Source organism: Thunnus albacares, chromosome 9 (genome assembly GCF_914725855.1).
Source record: "Thunnus albacares chromosome 9, fThuAlb1.1, whole genome shotgun sequence".
In the NCBI taxonomy this organism is placed as follows: Eukaryota; Metazoa; Chordata; class Actinopteri; order Scombriformes; family Scombridae; genus Thunnus; species Thunnus albacares.
The window spans coordinates 7,052,162-7,072,176 of NC_058114.1; the positions used below are offsets into that span (position 1 = coordinate 7,052,162).

At 39.0% G+C, this 20,015-nt stretch overlaps 1 protein-coding gene across 2 annotated transcripts in view; it reads right to left on the reverse strand.

The window, feature by feature from the left end:
* The window catches only part of bcar3 (BCAR3 adaptor protein, NSP family member), an 81,966-nt gene that overhangs the window by 15,867 nt on the left and 46,084 nt on the right, over positions 1-20,015 (reverse strand). The window lies entirely within an intron of this gene.

Genomic DNA, 20,015 nt, shown 5'->3' on the forward strand with positions numbered 1-20,015 from the left:
ACACACTTCATAGCCAACACATTGAAACTCACACACACACACACACACGTTGGTTTTTGTCTCTATAATTCAACCCTTTTCAAAACACACACAAGTCTTCTCTCAAACTTTCTCTCAAGCAACACACTCACTGCCTCTCTCTCTCTCTCTGTCTCTCTCTCTCTCTCCCTGCCTGTCTCCTCAGTGATTTTCCTCTCTTTAACCCTCCCTCCTTTGGCTCTCCACCCAGTGCCTCCTAGCGTGATGTCATCATCATGACCCAACGAACTGCCCGGACCTGCCTCCATACACACCCTCACCTGACGTACATAAACACACACACACACACACACACACACCCTCACACACACACAGCTAATGGGCTGAATTAATACACAGATATCAGTAACAGATATCATACTTCTGTTTTTATGTTCTTTAAATATCCTCTTGAAGACAATGCAGCCATACTGAAGAATGTATCCTCTACAATCCAGCCATATTTTGTTTTCTTTATCACTGACCTCTAACAGACAGTCGTCCTTGTCTGTGTAGAAATATTCCCACTGCTGAGACACACACCATCAATACTGTTTGGATTTCCTGATCGTTCATGGTACCTTTGACTGTAAAGAGTATTTCTACCCTATTCCCGTGCTGCAGGAAACTGTGCAGTCAATACTTGTGAACAAGCACAATACCTCCAAACCGAAGCTCCTTTGGGGTTTGTTTTGATCTGTACTTATATTGGTTCTCTGCCAAGAAAAAACAGTCAGTGTCCTTTTGTGTGCTTACCGCATCAACTGTCATGCCGCACAAACCGTTCTGGCTTAGACACAAAAACATGGTCATGCACGTGTAATGACATCGCATGCATAGTGAAACTATTGTTAATAGTTTTAAAGGTGCAGAGTGTAGGATTTAGTGGCATCTAGAGGTGAGTTTGCAGATTAATTGGCAAACTAAACCAAGAGTAAAGAAGAATTCAAAAGATGGCAACGAAAAAGGACTGAAAATTGATACCTAAGTTCTGTTTCTGTGGGATGTTAAGTTTTGTTTGCTGACATAATAATGAAAAAAAAACATGAAAAACTCGCTCTGTCAAAAAGTGATTAATGCAGCTTAACAAAGGCCGTTTTTGTCGTTCCTTTGAGTGTTAGAATTAAGTTAACTACATGTTAATATGGAAAGATGCTGCTCATGCTAATACTGATGTCTCTCATCCAACCAAATTGCCTGATTACACTGTGATGAACAAGAAATACTGATTTATATGTGATATTATATGTTTGCACAGCAGCAATAATAATAAATGCATTCAACAGCCCAGCGCTGTGCTCCTAACAGTTCAACAACAACTGGAGGAAGGTCCTGCTGCAGTCACTGGGTGCATGTTTTTACAATGATGTGATACTTGCTATGATGCAGCAACTTGAAGACACTGGGGGCAGGATCACATGCTGCTCCCAGTGTCTTCAAGTTGCTAAAAATCAGCTTCTTGGTTTAAAGAGACCTTTAAAAAAAACTGCCTGAAGACACTGAATAACGAAACCCTTGAAGACTGGGAGGATCAACATGGAGGAGCTCTCTGAAGAAGACTTTGATCCAAACCTGTTTGGATGAAAGTGAGATGGTGGCAGATGGTCGGTTTGCAGTGAGCTACAAGAGTCCTGATATGAGCTCTCTCTCTCTCTCACACACACACACACACACACACACACACAAACACACTCTAAAAGGGAATTATTGAGCCATGTGCATGAAATTGGAAATATATCTATAAGCATCTCCATGAAACTGAAACCTTGCGCATCCTTTCATCTCTATACCTCTCTCTCTCTCTCTCTCTCTCTCTCCCTCCCTCTGTGGCTTCTCTACCTCTCTTTTTCTTCTGTTCCCATCTCTTTCTCTAAAGTCATTAGAATAGACCCCTCTGCCCTCAGTCTCCACGTCTCCATACATGACAGGAAATCAACGTATCCTATTACAGCTTCTTCACAGAAAAACAACACAACAGCACTGAACACAACGGGCCTTGGCGTCATAATGCTTGCGCACCAATTTTGTTTGTTTCTAGTTTGAAGCAGAGACACGAACCAGCGTAGTGTGACTTGTGTCATATGACTGTGTGTGTTTCGGTGTGTGCGTGTGTGTGTGTTGCTACTGCAGTGGAAAGTACTAGGGGAAGTGGAATTGAGCTGTCATTCAGTCCTGCGGCTGCATTGATTTCGCTATATGGAATCAGACTCTATGTACAATATAATCAAAAGCCATACAGTTTAACCATACCAGATCTCATTTCATTCTGTCATTATTATTATTATTATTAAAAAAAAACAAAAAAAACAAAACACTATAACAAGCGCAAATGTGATTGAAAGTGTAGCAAGAACTGAGAGACATTTCTAAAGCATGGGGACATAAAACCTGGGTGAAAATTAATTAAACCGTTCAAACATATTAAACTAATCCAATCAAATGTGAATACTGCTGGTGAAAATCAGCAAAAAACAAAACATGCTGTGCCTTTGCGTGTTTGCTACATGCTGATAGTTGTATATTTCTTGACTCAACACACTTGAATCATGAAGATTAGAACATAATCTACAACCAGTGATTCATGCCTCCCTCTGGGTGCCATAAACATTCAACGCTCCCCCCTATTGGATATAATTTTATACAACCATTAACAATATTGGGGAAACCAATAAGCAAAATTTAATTCAATTAAAAAAAAAAGATATACTGTATGTAGAACAGGAACTACACACTCTTTGTGAGTTACTGTTCTGTAATTAATAGACACAAGTTGAATTACCAGGGTTTTAGACACAAAAGACACAATGTTATCTTAAGATTCTGTCAATGAATAGATTATTTTTGTCATATTTTGGATTTGACATGTTTTCTTAGTGATTATCACCGGTCAATCAACCAATTTGTCCGCCCTGTTTGGTCTGAATACATCTTGCAAACCTGGATTTTGACAGGCTAGCTAGCAGCTAGCATGACAGCTCCCATATTGTTCAGACGTTCAACTTTAAATCTCCTTTATTCTGTTAACATTTTGTTTCACTTTTTGTTTTGCTTTTCATTATTTGTCTGATCCTCTTTACACCCCAGTTAAAATCAGTACGCAACACCCACCGTCGCGCTGCTTTTCCTGTTGCACCAGCGTTACACAACAAATCTAAACTGACACGTGCCGAACTGGATAAACTGAAAACATAAGAGCTGCTGGTTGGTATTAATCTTATCGTATTTGGCTTGTGTTGCAGCTCCGGTGAAATATGGACGTGAAATTGTATCTATTAATTTCTTTATCTTTTTCAAAACATCGATTATAGTCACATCTGTGAGCAGTAATAACATTTGCAGTCACACTGCCAACAGGGCGGATGAACAGAGGAGAGGGGAGGAGAGGGGGGCTGTAGAGAAGACAAGGATGTATGGAAGGAGGGATGAATAGAGATTTAAACAGAGGGAGGAGATAGATGAACATGTACGTTAAGAATGAGAAACAGAGGAGTGGAAGAGCACAGAGAGAGAGAAACAGATGAGAGGGAAAGTGGAGTGAAGGGGGAGAGATGGAAGGAAGAGAGAAGGAGAAATAAGAGGAGATGGTGGATGGTTGATGGTTGATGGGAGTGTTTTTACAAGCTGGCCTTTAATAAGACCCTGCAATATGATGTCATCGTCAGAGAGCAGCTGCATTTATACTGTACCAGCCTGTGTGTGTGTGTGTGTGTGTGTGTGTGTGTGTGGACCACAACACAGCAGTAAGAGTAAAGTGGACTGTAGTGACCTGGTTTAAAGCAGCTTCGTCTTTCCCGCCTCCTTATTTCCTTTCCTCTCCTTCTATTCATCTTGTTTTCATGCTTACAGATTACACAAGTTTATGGCTTCCAGACTAAGCCTTCATAGATGAATGACTTTATTTAAAAGGTGAAATATCTCCGGTGACATTTAGCCACGATGCACATGAACTGCGGAACCAGTTTATCTAAAAATCACTGTGACGAGATGAAGACGGTTTCTCTTTGACTGTCATCGTCCTGTGATCCTGTCACACTGAGGATGACTCATAGACTCGCTGTGAATGCAGATCAGATGTGAAGGTTAGTGTTAGCTGGAGTACTAGAGGTGGTACTGTACTGAATTTGAGTAGATTTTTAGGTACTCTTATAGAGTATTTCCATTTTGACTTTGCACTGTAATTCTACTAGAGAGTGCTTTAAAAGGAAAATATTGTACTTTTTACTTTCTTACATTCATCTGATAGTTGTAGTTACTTTTTGTAGATTTTACAGTCAGTGTGGGATATGTTCATACAACTTTGCAGTTACTTGATAAAAAATCTTATGTTTAGCTAAACAAAAATGCATTTTTTAACTTAATTGTATAGTTTTATAAAGATAAAAACGTTACTTGACAGCAATAATATGAGACATTGCTGTTGTTTTTCTTTTACGGTGTGGTATTTTTCCATTGTGTTCAAGATTTGAGTCCTTCTTTGACGCAGTAGTATCAGCCTGCTAACGTTGTTTTTAACTTTTAAGAGGAGTTTTAAAAAAGGACTTTGAATCACACATAAATGACGTCAACAACAGCTGTCTTTGATGAGATAACTCTTTTTTTTATCTTAAATTCTTTTGTGAGTGTAAGTAGCCATTTATTGCACCGTCCTACACAGGGAGCGTGAATGTAGAGCTTAATTAAATCAATTAGTTGCCAACTGTTACAGTAGATTAATCATCAACTATTTTGATAATCGATTAATCATTTGGAGTCATTCTTTAAGAATAAAATGTACAAATTCCCTGGTTCCAGCTTCTCAAATGTGAATATTTTCTGGTTTCTATGACAGTAAACTCAATATATTTGAATTGTGGACTAACGTCGTCTTGGGCTTCAAGAGACAGTAATCCACATTTTTCACTGTTTTATAGACCAAACAATCGATAATAAAAATAATCATTAGTTGCAGCCCTACATGGATGCAAAAGAGCTGATAACTCTGGTGCATCAATCCACCTGACCAAGGAATGTAGCATTTTTATTTTCACTGTGTGGTTTCTGAGCTGTAAGATTTTCTGTGTGGCTCTAAGATTGATAACAACGCACACATTGGTCCACAGGCAAAAGCATATTAATATTGATGTTCAGCTGAAGATGAATAAAATGGGTTCAACTTGGACAGGTCACTGGGCTCCACTATCTAAGAAAGCTGACGTGCCGTAAAAAAAAAAAAAAATCTTACTCAGCATTAAAGTGCAGCAGTTTTTAGACCAACAACAACAAAAAAAAAAAAAACACAAAGGGCATTGTTCAAAAGGATTTCAACTGTGATTGGATTTTCTTTGGATTTCCTGGATTTTACACAAGAATATTAACTCTTGAAAGGTTTGTGTGAATACAGTAGAGATGATGCACGAGTTCAAAACCGGGTCTATTTGTTGCTGTGACAATCCAGTCTTAGCTAACGGTCACCAATCAGGAGCAGCGGAAAACTCTGTAAGCTGCTTGTCCCTTTGAGTTCAGTTAGGTGGAAGACAAATAACCTTTTAGCATTACAACTCTGATTCCACATCATCCCACACACACGTGTACACACACACACACACACACACTAGTGAACAGAGTAATCCTTGTCTTGCCCAAATCCTCCTTGTCCCGTGTATTATGATGTGAGAGCTGAGGGGAAGCACTGAACCTGAGATTCTTTGATGACGCTTCCGACCTACAGTTTACGTCCAACATCAGCACTTTAATATGAGAATGTGCGGGATGGAAAATAACAAACAGCCTGTAAACTGGCTGAAGTATAACGCAGGAACATGCTGTAACGCTGGTTAGAGGAAGAGGCTCGATTTAAATCATGTTAATGGAAAACCAAGAAATATGTGAGTATGAGTCATTATACCAACAAATGGTTAAAAATAAAAATAAAACTACAAGAATCCCACAGAGTGAAAAAAAATCTTTTCCTGCTTGAATTGCAATTTTTTTTAAGAGTCAATCCAAAATAAAACTTGGTGTCACATCATGTACTGTACATGCTCTTAAAGTTTTAGTTGCACTTCTGGCTCCTCCCAATCTGTGATGTCACTGCAGGGATTTTAAAAACCATTTACGGGCATGTCTTACCAGGGGTGATGTATTAATGCATGTTACATCACTTTTAGGTTGGAAATAAGGTATGAATGTTGGTGAAAATTTCCCAGTTTTGTTTTCTTATTTTTACTTCAGTTTCACAACCATTCAGTCTCATTTTCAGTCCAATTAAGTGTCTTTAAATCGTATTTGAAATTCAAAATTACATATGTGAAGATTTCATCACGTGTGGCACTTGATGATACTTGTTGAAATGTATGTATAACGAGCCATAGTTACAATTAATGACCAATGACATTGTTGAAAGTGCCAGAACGACCTTGAGCTGTTGTTTCCTACGTCGAGAATGAACTTTCAAGATCAACTAATCGTCTCATTCTGCATGGATGAGAAGTCAGTGGTGGGAAAATTCAATCTGATGATGACTGCCATGTGATATGGCCAAAAGCCCAAGAAAAAGCAAGTAAGTGGACCTTGAGATTATTTATTTTGTCAACTGACACGAAAAATTTGCCTATAAATCTATGCTTTTGTGTCATAAAAGGTCACAAAAATATTTACCAACTGAAATGACTTAAAGAAATCGATCCCCCCCCCCCCCAATATTTACATAGGAGATAACCACCAAATGCTTTTCACAAGGGCCATCATCATCATCCTCATAGTCATCATTATCATTAAAATAACAACTGTTTGGTCTGCTGTGTTTCTGGTATTTCCTCTTCTCTTCATCTGGTTCTCTGTTTTGCTGTCTCTCTCCCGCTCCCTGGCTTTCTGAGTCTCTTACTGTCTCTACCGTCTCTGCATCCCTCCGACCGTCAAGAGACCTCGAGGTGAAATTATGAAAAGTTGCAAAATGAATGCAAACCGCTCTCTTCAGTTGAAGCCAGTGGTGCATGTATGTTAGAAAACACATCCAGGAGAGAGGAAAAGAAAAACTGCATGACTAATTATTCAGCAAAAACTTAATTACCTCCACACCAAGTGAGCATGTGTTGTTTTGGTCTTTTTTTTTGCAACACTGAGGAAATTCTATGAAACTGTGTTACTTCATTTCAGCTTCGTCAGATGATAATTAGACACAGGACACCCAGTTTGAGTCTTGATAGTCTCAAAGCTGTGTAGACTGATGAAAGCTAGTAGCTGCGGATCTTTTGATTCTTTGGATCTCTACATCTTGGCTCCATCATCACAAGGTCTCCACCTTTCCTGTTTATACACAACTAAATAGATGCTCCTTCCTGTGTTTGGGCCAGGAGGCATCTGACTGGCCAACATGTGACAGAGGGATTCATCTTCACTGCCATCTCTGAGACACTGCTGTATAGTAGTAGTGTCTGTCTCTATAATAAATCTAGCATTTAATGTTTTATTTAGTATTTATTCGCTACCAGATGTATGCATATTGATCACCATGACTGGTGTCCTGTCCTGATTGAGTGTATGAGTGTATCTTTACCAGGGAATTATTGAGAAACACACACACACACTCTTTCCAACAAATATGACTCCCTGAGCAAAGCAAGTCACCCCTACACTAGCGTGCTTCAGGGGAGATGCATCCAAGATCTGACTGGACAAATATACATCTCCAGTGACATGAAAGCTGTTTTGGAAATTAGGAAATTTCCCCAAACCTCTTCACCAAAATCATCTTCTGAATAAACTAGAGGTGGGAACTTGGCCTCTCAGTTCCATAATGATCCTTTATTTTTAATCTACTTGGAGCTGTAGAGTCACGTTATCATCTAGTTTGCGGAGTGGTTTGTTCATTAGATGGCCAAAAGTATGCAGGCGCCACTTGTTCAAGTTTTTCCGAATCAAACTTTTCCTAGTTTGCAATTGTTGTGATGAAAGATACAATAACTGTTGCTGTAAATAACTTTCCAGAGTTGTCAAATCCTGTCTCATGAGTGTGTTTTGGCATCTGAGGAGCCTTCAAGTTCACAGATTTGTTACTCAAACTAGACTTTCTGGATTGTATCATGTCTCGTCAGTTCCTGAGGCAACGTTACCAATACAGCCCCTTGCGTTGTTATAACACAAGGCTGATTTCAGTCTGAACGTACGCTAATGCTCTCGTGGCTGACTGGGAGCAAATCCCTGCAGCCAGTTTCCAAACTCTTATGGAAAGCCTGAAACCAGGAGAGTGGAGGCTGTTATAGCAGCACAACAAGAGCCATGATTTTTGTAATGAGATGTACCACATGCAAAAACTGAGCTGGGAACTGGGAATGCTATAGCTTTAGGTTAAAGATATATTAGAGATTTAGGTTTAAGAGAGAAAATATCTGATAAATAGCAGAAAAGATTTGCTCCAAAAAGCCATCCTGAACCTCTGGGCTCTTTAGTAACGGTTGGAGCTTTTAGTGAAAAGCTAAAACACTTAGCAAAGTCTATTGTGCAGAGAGAGAAAACAAGGTCATACTCTAAAAAGAGATTCACAATGACAAACTGCTTTTTCCCCTTGTTACCGTACTGTTTATTTATATTTGTGCAAAAGGCTCTTTTCCACTGGGAACACATGTAATCTGTATGTATACAATTACCGCGCTGCTAAGCTTTGGATAATGACATAAAACATATAAGATAATCTGCTGAATCTACTCCCCTCTGTATGGTTTAGGATGCAAAATGGGTCAGAGGGGTCGGTCTCGACTGAAAAGCAAGTTTTGATACGTACAGACACAGAAACAAGAGAGTTTGCCCTCTCTTTGGTTAAATGGCGACCTCCCAGAAAAGCAGATGGTGGAGAGAATAAAGAGGGAAAAGAGAATGGAATAAAACCCCGGGCTCTTTGGAAACAAAAGTGAAGACATGGGGAAGACACAGATAGAGAGATGCAGAGAAAGAGAGAGAGAAGAAAGAGTGAACGTAAGACATAAAGCCAGAGAGAAAGGACGGAGAGAGGGAAGCAGTGTTAGGATGAGAAAGTTGACGAGAGCAACTGTGGAGCAAGAGATGAGGATGACACAACAACAAGACGGGTCATATTGTTGTACAGTACACTACATATACACTACATATATCAGCCAACATTCTCTTATTGCATGTATACAATATATCAGCGAATAAGTAACAAGACATTGCAGAACAGAAATGTTTGAGATCATTTAGAGACAGTGTTGCTGTTACATAGTTTGTCCACTAAGTTAATATCTCTATTGAAGAGGCCCTTGTCAAAAATGTTTGTGTATGTTATAGGTTTATGTAAAAAAAAAAAAAAAAATTATATTAATATCGTCAAAATCCAGTCGTGTGGTGCGTTTTTGTGTTTTTGTGAAATGTCTTGACAACTATTGGATGGATTGACGTGGCATATCAGTGCAGACGTTCATGTCACCTGCAAAAACACTGACATTCCCATCAGCCAAAGTAGTCATTTGTGTTTAGTGCTGATTAGCAAAAGTATTCTAACTCACTAAACTAAGATCATGATCATGGTCAACATCAAGTGACACATAATATGATTCGATTTATTCAGAAATGATTTAGTGTGTGGATGTCAGGGTGATTAGCAACCATTACGGTGGAAGCTAATGAGGATCCAAACAAACTAGGGCAGCAACTAACGATTAGCTTTATCATTGATTAAACTTTCAATTATTATCTTGATTCATCTATTTGTCCTTTGGTGTATACAATGTCAGAAAATTGTAAAAAAAAAAATGTTGACAGCTGTTTCCCAAAGCCCAAGGTGACGTCCTCAAATGCCTTGTTTTGTTCCAGCAAACAGTCAAAAATCCAAAGATATTCAATTTACCATCAGTGAAGACTAAAGACACCACTTGAGAGGCTGGAAGCAGAGAAATTTGGCTTTTTTTTTCTTATATAATGACTAAAAACGATGAATCAATTATCAAAACAGCTCTTAAATAAACTCTAAACCCTTTGCTGATTGTATTTCATCTTGCTGACTCTGGATGAGATCTGATCAGCCGTCACATGTGACACACATTTACACCTTGCATTAACATGTGTTTTCCTTTATCCAGGCTCAGTCTGTACTTTTAACAGCAGATGTACATGGAGTCCCAATACTGACCATCTCCTGGCTGATCTAAAGAGGGACAAACTACGTCACCTCAGCCTGCTGCACCGCTGCTCGCTCCATCCAATCAAGTTAATGGCCATCATACATTTCACTGACGTCATAAAAAAAAAGACAAACTATCATAAGTTAGTCATTTATCATCCTCATGAGGACGATCGCCCTCGTCCTGGTACCTTTCCATGTACAACTATCTGTGTCTCACCCTTGCCTTCACACACTGCCTTGTCTGTTTGACAGCACTAGTTATGGATGAAGCCAGCTATATATCTCACACTCACACACAGAGTCAGACAGTCACACAGTCGGTCATTTATGAGAGCGTCTGGTCCGAGTAATAAAAGCCCAGTGTTCAACTCACACAGAGAGAGTAAGGGGGAAAAAGGAGGACTATTCAGTGTGATTAGATTTTGCCCTGGCTGGAAGTGTTACCAAGCACTTTCTAGATTGTTTTCTTACAGGGAAATATGGCTCATGTCTTTTTAATAATGCCTTTTCCCAATGTCTCATTGTGGACTGCTCAGTTTCCTGTAGTCTCCTTTTACCAACAACAGATTAGAGGAACCCTGATAGCATGAAAGCAAATCTCCAAAATGTGATGTCATTAATACTCCAAACCACTTTTCCACTACTTCTTAAACTAAAACAACCACATGAAAACACATACACTGAAATAAGGTATGAAGGCAGAAATACAGGCATGACAGCATCCAGGATGAAGGCTGCAGGATGTAAGCATGCACAAAAAAAACCCAACTTGGACACGTGCACTTGAAAACTTAAGCTTAAAATGACAAAAAACAACACATAACTTGGGCTGTCAATACCTGTACATGCCATTTCTCTCTCACCTTTGCATGGATGACAGAGTTCTTGTGGTAGAAGCAACACAGAGCTGCTGTCAGGGTCTTCAGGTTGCATCGCTCCGACATTCTGGTTAACTTTTCTCAACTGCCAGGACTAACAGGGGTAACCAACTCCTTCAGCTGCCAGCTCTAGTCACCTTGACTACACACCCAAACCTTAACTGGAATGATTTTACTAATTGCCAAGTCCATTGATGATTCCCATTTGCCTCTTCCAAGAAAAACTTCCATCACAGAGTTACAAAGTGCAGAAGCTAAAGACACATGTGGACTAAACCAGAATACGTCAGAATCTGTCTCCCAACATCCTCATCATGACAACTACTGTATCTATCACTCTGTCATCTGTCTCTCTCCTCCACAGTTGCCTGCAGAGTGGACCCACCACTGCACACTTGGCTCTAGCCATCCTTTCTCACACAGTTTTTTTTTTCTTTACTCCACCCTCTAAGCTCCATATATGGGCATTAGAAAGAACCATGTGATCTGGTTTGAGCCAATCATGTGTGAGATAATTGGGAGTGGCCCAGAGGCAAAGTCTCTCTCTCTCTCTCTCTCACTCTCCTTAAAAACGCATGGATGACAGATATATACACCTACATTGAATATCACTTTCTTCCATTTTCAGAATAGTTTCCTCTAGGTTCATGTAGCAACAGTGTAAAGTAACATTAAGTTTCTGTCAAGCAGGATTTTGCAAGTTCAACTTTTTTTCTTCACTCTGTCTTTGCTTCTGAATGCTCATCACTGTCGTTTCTTTCTGCACTGCACCTCCTAGACATCATCTGTCAATCAAACAGTGTGTTCAGCACTGATGTCACTCTATTTGGATCTCATGTTCATGGAGTTTCACTTTCTTTTGATGTGACTTGATTAACTTTTATTATCTGGAAATTGCTTTGGAGCGTGGGCACAAAATTGAACAAACCCAATAAAGACATGCACAGTAAAAACATTTAAAAGACATCTTCCGCACATGGTAGACAGCATACAGTATGGTGTCATACTACACAGACAGAGGGAAAACAATACAATAATAAGCAGTAAACAAGTATATAAATTCAATATACGGAACCGATGTCAACGCAATATAGCGCACAATGTTATGCAGCACTAGCTATGGAGCTACAATGAGTGCTAAAAGTTTCATGTGCTAAACTAATGTTGACAAGCGTGCGTGTGTGTGTGAGCACCTGCTGCTGCAACTCATGCATGTGTGTTATAGAGTGAGATGGCCGTTTGGATAAAGGAAGGCCTCATCGGCCTCGTGGAAGGAGCTGAAACTCACTGAGTGAGAGGCGTTATGGATAAAGTAATACGTATTTGAGAGAGCACAGCTTTTATAGATGTCGCAAAGACTGTCTTGCTTATTAGCTATTATTTTCCTGGCATTATTCACAAATTTCTCTGAGCAAGTTCTGGACAACAGTAACATTACAATGCCAACAGAGGATGCAGAATGACATAATGCTCTTTTCTTTCTTGGTCGCTAACACTGTTTTCGCAAACTACCCAGTTCCTCTTCTATTTATTACAAAATTACCTAAAAACAGAAGATACATCACTTCTTAGGTTCCAGAGACTTTTTTCCAAGGAAACAGCTACCAGACACTGTCAACAACCATGAAAAAACATTTAATGGTTAAGTGACCGTAGCTTCGGTCAAAGTTTGGTACTCTAAATAATCTCCCGATACTGTTAGATGAGTGTCTAGACGAGAGGAAAAAGTCAACTAGGCGTGCGTTTGTGTGTGTGTGTTCACATGTGAGTTTGTATGTTCTGCAGACTGATGCTGATAAATAGCTGGCCATTTGTGTGACTTAATGACTGCTGAGCAATTACACCCACACACTAGTTCTTTCCCACCAATTCACAGGAACAGAGACACATACGCATGGAAGTTGGCACCAAATACACACAGACACATCTGGACGCATACGGAATAGCAGCCTCTGCTTACATGAACACAAACAGAAAGGGACAAAAAAACTTTGTGCACATTTACATGAAGGCATAATCATGTATACTCAAGAACACACATATACACCAACAAAGACACACTGAGGGTGACACCCCCTGAAGCAACCAGTTAAAGGAATATTCTGCCGCGGGAAACGGAGCCACTAATTACAGTGTGAACTCTCTGAGGATCTAAGAAGGAAATACATGTAGAACATTCCCTGGGGCACCACACAGCAGCACACGCACACACACACACACACACCACCGCCAACCACAGCAGCCCCAAATCACCAGCTAGGCTAAATGTCCACCTTAAAATATACACATCCGTCGCTTCAGGAATGCTCTGGAAAAACAACGAGGGACGGAAATCGGTGTTCTGAACCCATGTTGAGGTTCTATGTTTTCTATTTCTATCTCTTTGTTGTTTCTGACAAATGGACTGAGGAAGCTGTTTCAGCAATTTCAGCTAGTTAGATGACAAAAAAAGGGAGATAAAGATTATAATTTATGCTATTTGAAAATGGTACACTGCTATTCAATACGTAGTTATTGAATATATGGAGTGAAATGGAGTGAAATGTGGTCAAGAAACTGTGAGAAAAGCTCGAGTCTGTGATGTTTTAAGTAAATGATCTGAATCCCGCTAAATGGTTTCTTGTGCCCAATACAGAAAATTACTGCATTAAAAAAAATGGACGTACAAAAGGTTTGTCAGACAGTTTTGGGAAGATATTTGAAGTATTTTTCATATGCATGTACACTTAAAAATGTGCTTTTCCTGCCATCCAGACTGACAAACTTCCATGCTGTATTCTGTATATTTAGTTAACTAATTTCAATTTTGTGTCCTTTATTGTTATGTACTCCGCTATATACAGTATCTTTATGCATGTATATACATATATAGATGTACATTTCTTTATATTTGCCATTTAACTATGCAGCTTTATGTTTTCCCATCTTTTGTGTGTGTATTTGTTTGTTTCTCCCTTTTTTCTTTAAAAACTAAACTGCTATTTGTTATTTATGATCTGTTTGGAAATTCACTACAATTTAAACACATTTTACATTAAATTTGCAAGAGTATGATGCTTTAATACATTCTGCTACACTGCTAAGACTAAATACACTTTACAAAGACAATTAAAAGATGTACACGGACGTAGTAGGAAGAAGGTATGAAAGTTGGTTGTACTTTCAATTATTATTCGTTTTTCTACTCTCTACATCATAATTACACTTTTGGAAAATACAAAGTGAAGTAAGTCTTTTTGCTGTTAATCCATCAAGTATATTTTGTATCAAATCATGACAAACAGAATAAAGTTTGGTTCACACAAAGACCAAAACAGAACTATACTGTTCATATCTTCATGTTTACCTACAGTCTTAATGGTACACTATCAAAAATAAATTATAGAATGACATTTTGAAGTAAATATTCTACCAGTAGATGTTTTAAAATACATCATCTGATTTCCTGACACCAGCTAGAGGTTTGCTTAGAAGGATTACATCTAATAGTGAAACGCTATAGCAAAAAGTAAATCAATTATGACATCATGCCACAGTCTCAGCATCAGCGTCCCTCTGCACGAGTTAGGAAGCATTCATCAATGTAGTAATGGCCAAGAATAAATGTCAGTTGACTCTCTGGGTGAGTGTGTTTGTGTTTGTGATGGGTCATTGATCAGTAATGGACTGCGATCTTGGTGACAGTCATATTGATCGGTACAACGTGACTCCTGCACTGTATGAGCCTTCATGAGGTCAATAAAAACATGGTAAATCCGCGGATAAAATATAATTCATGTGGACCAAAAACAAGTGTTTTCATGTTTTCTGCCTCAGAGTAAGCCGGAGTACTGAGCTGATGGTATACAGTCCGTATACTGCAGCTGAAAACAGTTTAACCCTGTATACCAAAAATACACAAACATAAATATTTTAGCTTTTTCAGTTTGGTTTAAACTTGAAGGTTGAAACAGTATTTGTTCAAATATTCATCATGTGAGTGGTTTATATACTGCAGATTTCAACCTTTTTCAAACCAAATGCTCTGCTGGCAAACTGAAAACATGTAGCATGATTAATTAGGACCCTGGAACGCCAAAGTTGCTCTTGAGGCTCCAGACGCTCCCTTGCAACATGGCATATACTTACATTTCAACATCTTTGTATAGGAGTATTTTATAAAACAATAAACATAAAGAGAATGTACAAATGTGTCTTTATTAACTATAGTTTTCACTGCAGTGTGGGAGGCAATTTGTACCAAACTTGTCAACAGACACGCGGGTGATGTGGTTTTAAACTGTGACTCCTAATCCATAGGGTTTGACCCAGATCTCAATATTGATCTTTACCCACACCGACTGTTTGGTCTGTCACATATAAAATCGGTAATGTATTCAATAAAGGAAAATACTCTTTGAGTGGCAGCCCATAAGTTCTTAAAAGTGTGTTTTTACAATATTGTTGGTATGAATTCAGAATTCTGATGCTCTGATTTGGACTTAAGGACACTTGTCGTTCTCCTGCCTAAATGCTACCAGTATTATGTGCAGTTTGTATGATAAATAAGAAAAATTAAGATGGCACTAAGAGATAAGTTGCCACTGGATTTAACAGGTTGACTGCAGATTTAAAAAGGGAATCATTATTGTTCATCTCCTGCAGCTAGTTGCTGGATCGCTGGCCAGCTGCCTGCTCCACTTATAGGCTGACAAACTGACTGATTGATTGGCTGTCCAGCTTATTGACTGGCAGACTGACACACTCGCACGCTAGTTGATGGAGCTGAATAGCTGGCTGACAGGGTGACCGGCACGTTGGCTGTTTGCCTGATTGTTGTCTGAACTCACGCTGACAGACTGGTAAGATGGTCCTGATGAATTTCACACTGCTGTGGTTGTAGTACTTTCATTTGACCACTAGAGTGTACCAGAGTTCATCTTTACCACATGTCAAGATACTTTGGAGCGAATTCACAAATGGATTGCGGCTGCTGATAGCACCGTGACCGCCATGCACCGCTATCTGCCTTCTCTCAAGGTCCGATTCACAAAAGATATTTTGCTAATGATATTACAACACAAACACACCCAAGTTTTGTGTCTGATTGCAATTATCCATGTGGCAAACTATGATTGTTGCATTTGCGCCAAGATCACAGTAAGCAGGACAATTGCAGAGAGAAAGAGAAAAATTTGACTTTCAGACTGCGAGCTACGAGTCCTAACCAATGAGGTGCAGAAGCATTCCTCAAAACTTCAGGCAAGGAATTTAAACGTGATATGATCACTGGAAAGTCTGGGCGTGACACCCCTTAAAAATGTGCTTCAGTTACCACCAAATCTCTGCAGACGCTAATAATTTCACTCTAACTGCATGTAGCTATTAGTGCTGGTCTTTGTGGATTGGACTGTTTTCGCAATGAGGCTCATTTGCATAGAAACGTGCCAATTTTGCACCAAATGTACACTTATTAGACCTAATTTAAATAAATGCAAATAGCAAAAGGAGAACCGAGATGCTATTTGCTTAACAGTGCATTTAGGGGTGCATTTTACATGGTTTCTTTTTGGCTTATTTCTGCACTTTAATTGATGTTTTGTGCTTTAAACTTTAATATTTTCTGTCCTTATATCCTTAGTTAAACACCAGAATATCGAACTATTGCCTTCTGTATGAATGTTTTGCGTTTGTCTACTGTAGTATCATCCGCCGGGAGAGTTGAAAGCTACTGCAACCCAAGACCACACACACACACACGTACACACATATATACACACAGAGAGCATTACTGTTTCTTACAGCTCCCTCATGAGGGTAGAGCAACTTGATGTTTTCAACTCAAAGACAGAGTGGAAATGAAAGAGAGAAAGAGCAAAGAGTCTTTTAGAGAAGGCCCAGTGAAAGAAGAGTTGTGTTCCTTCTGAACTACAGAGGATTAACAGGGGAATAGACTCTCTTTCTTCCTTTCAGTCTTTCTTTCCCAATCAGTCAGTTATTCCTCAAAGAATATGAAGAATAAGGTGAATTATACTGCCACCTACTGAATCACAAGTCATTGTGTTCATGTTAATTAATACATTTTTTATATAACCTATTTTACAGCAATGTCCTTTCTTCTTTCTGCCCATATATTACTATTAATTTAAGTCACTCCTTCACAGCTAACTTCAAAAAATACTCACACACACACACTATTTACTTTTTCAGCATGCAACACTCTCCAGTCTATAAAATTTTATCCTTTGGGAAGTTTTCACTGACCATGCCAAGTCCCTTCAGTCTTAACTGCCTGCTCTTAATCTGGATGAATTTCCCACCATTATCTTGCCTCGCTGCACTGAATGTTTTCATGCCTGTATGTGTGATAACAGTACAGTGCGTGCCCGCGCCTTCGGTACATATTTCTGTACACTGACTTTACTCTGAACATCTTAGTATCTAAATTTTCTGCCTTTTTTCAGACAGTATAAAACGCTACATACACACTTGTACATCTGTTATGGAAAACGTAACAATGGTGGAGTTCCGATTATAAATATTTTACTCCTGTATAATCAGTGAAAGACAATGCAGATGTGACTCTGACACCTGCAATGACTCACTTTCTCCTCTGAAATCTTTTATTATTTTCAGAAATGCAGAAATTTCGATCTCTGGTTCCTGAGTGATAAAGGATACATTTGCTTGCCTGTGTTTCCTCTCTGTGGAGTCACGGGAGAAAGCAGAATGCATCCCTGTTCATAAATGCTCCAGCAGCTGTCAACACAGTACTTGTCTTCATTTCACCTCTATCCTTTATTGTAATTTCAGTATTTATAGTGCAGCTTTAACATTTAACCCACCATCTATCAGCTCAAAGAGGCACTTCACTGTGACGTGACCTCATCTGATGTTTCTACTTCCTTTTGGCGAGGGAAACAAGCTAATCAGACATTAAGCCAAATTTAGACATCAAACAGCTTTGGAAATGAGAAAAGGAGAGAAATTGACCTTTTAGTCAGTAATATTGTTCTCTACAGACACTTCCTTCCCTGCGTACAACCATCCTACACACTTGTACTGCACATAATCGATGGCTTGATTGCACCGAACAATGCAAGCCTCGCCGCGCCGACACGGGTAATGTACTTTTGACCTTATCACAGGAAATGACACATCAGAACACCTGTACCGTCTGCGGCAGTGTGTGTATGCGTGCGAGCATATGAGTGTGTTTTTTTTTTGTCCAAGGGTGGAAATACAAACACACCTGGAGTACCAGAGCTGACAGCTACACTTTCACACTATTATATTATATAATACCTTGGATACAGTAGCTCCATATGCGGTCAGCACACAGACACACACTGTTGACACTTGCTCACAACCCTAATTTGACCAAAGAAAAACAGACAAATAATGTTTGTGTATGTGTGCATGGAGGTCTGAGTGTGTGTGTGTGTGTGTGTGGTTAGCTCCCACATGTGCGACCTGCTCTCATGGGAAGGACTGAGTTTGCTTTTCACACTGAGGTGTCAGCATCCAAACATATGAGCTAAGAGATGGAGGGAAAGAGTAATGGCTGGAAGGACAGAGGGATGGATGGTTGGGGGGTGGGTGGAGAAGAAAACAGGTGAAGAAGAAAAAGTGAAAATGTGGGAAATGGATAGAAGAACACTCACATTTCTACTACTTCACACTGAAATCCAGCTATTTAAAAGCAGTTTTTCTGATCATGAAACTTGAGAAACTTTAGGGTTAATGACATAAATCATTATGACGTTATGTCACTGATCAACTGAAGGGGTGCTCTACAATCAAAGGTAAAAATAAGATCATGTTACAGACACAAATTCACACAGTTTAGCTCTAGTTTGTCATTATGAGGTCTGTGAAGAAGTTTTACACCATGAGAAGGTTCAGAACTTAATTCATTTAAACAAAAAACTACAGTTATTTCGCTTGTACAAAGCATTTGAACAAATTGCGCTTTACTTGCCAATATAAGCTATTTTTTTTAATATTTAATTATCCATACAAGGGGAGGAAAAGTAGGGTTGGATATCATTCAAAATTCTCAGTACCAGCACCAGAACAAAGGTTTTGTGTTTGTCTCCATTCTGGCCATGCAGGGGTTGCGTTGGGAACGAGGGAATAATTATCCTGTAATTTTTTAAATACAGGAAATTTGCAAACAAAAAAAAAACTTTTTGTCACGTAACACAATAAGACAAAGTTTCTTACTTAGTTTAATATTGTCTTGACGTTAAATACTGCACAGAAACTTGGCTATTATTATTTAAATGAGGCGATATCTCATTGAAGAATAAATTCTGTACCCTGCTCGCTCAGAGTTCATTTTCCTGTTGTTGGGAATTTCTTTTTTATCTAAATATGTTTTTTTTTTTTTTGGTATTGAACTGAACTGAACATTATGATTATACAGTATGAGTCATAACCCCACCCTGCGCTACCAGGACACCCTCTGTTTGTTTTGATGCCCTTAGATTGCATAAATTTCTCTAACAATTAAGAAACTGTATGAGGTTGAGTTTGGAGCAAAAAATTATAAAAAAAAAAGACCAAGACGGAAAGAGGCAGAAAACATAAACAGTAAAAGCACATCATATGTCAGCCAGACGATATTATGATAACAGAATCACCTCTCACTCATCGCCTCCCATTGACTGAGGACAGCTGGGACTCAGGTGGTGTGTACATGAATATGATTTAGCACACGCGAAGTGGCAGACTGTATGATTTAAAGGTGTATTATCCTCGTACCCCGGGGGCAATTGGATCAACTACCGCTATGAGTGATGTTTATATTGCAACCTGCAGCGACAGCTAAACGTCATTTCATATCCAGTTTTAAACAAATTATAGTTGCTGACGGATTCAATCAATTTTCTGAGAGTTTTGAATGATTGATTGAAGAATTGTTTATTCTACAGTAACATTTTTTTGACAGCAGGGTGGACTGTTCTAACACAGCTACTGGTACTACAAGTACAACCAGTACTTTTTTTCTACTAGATAATGAA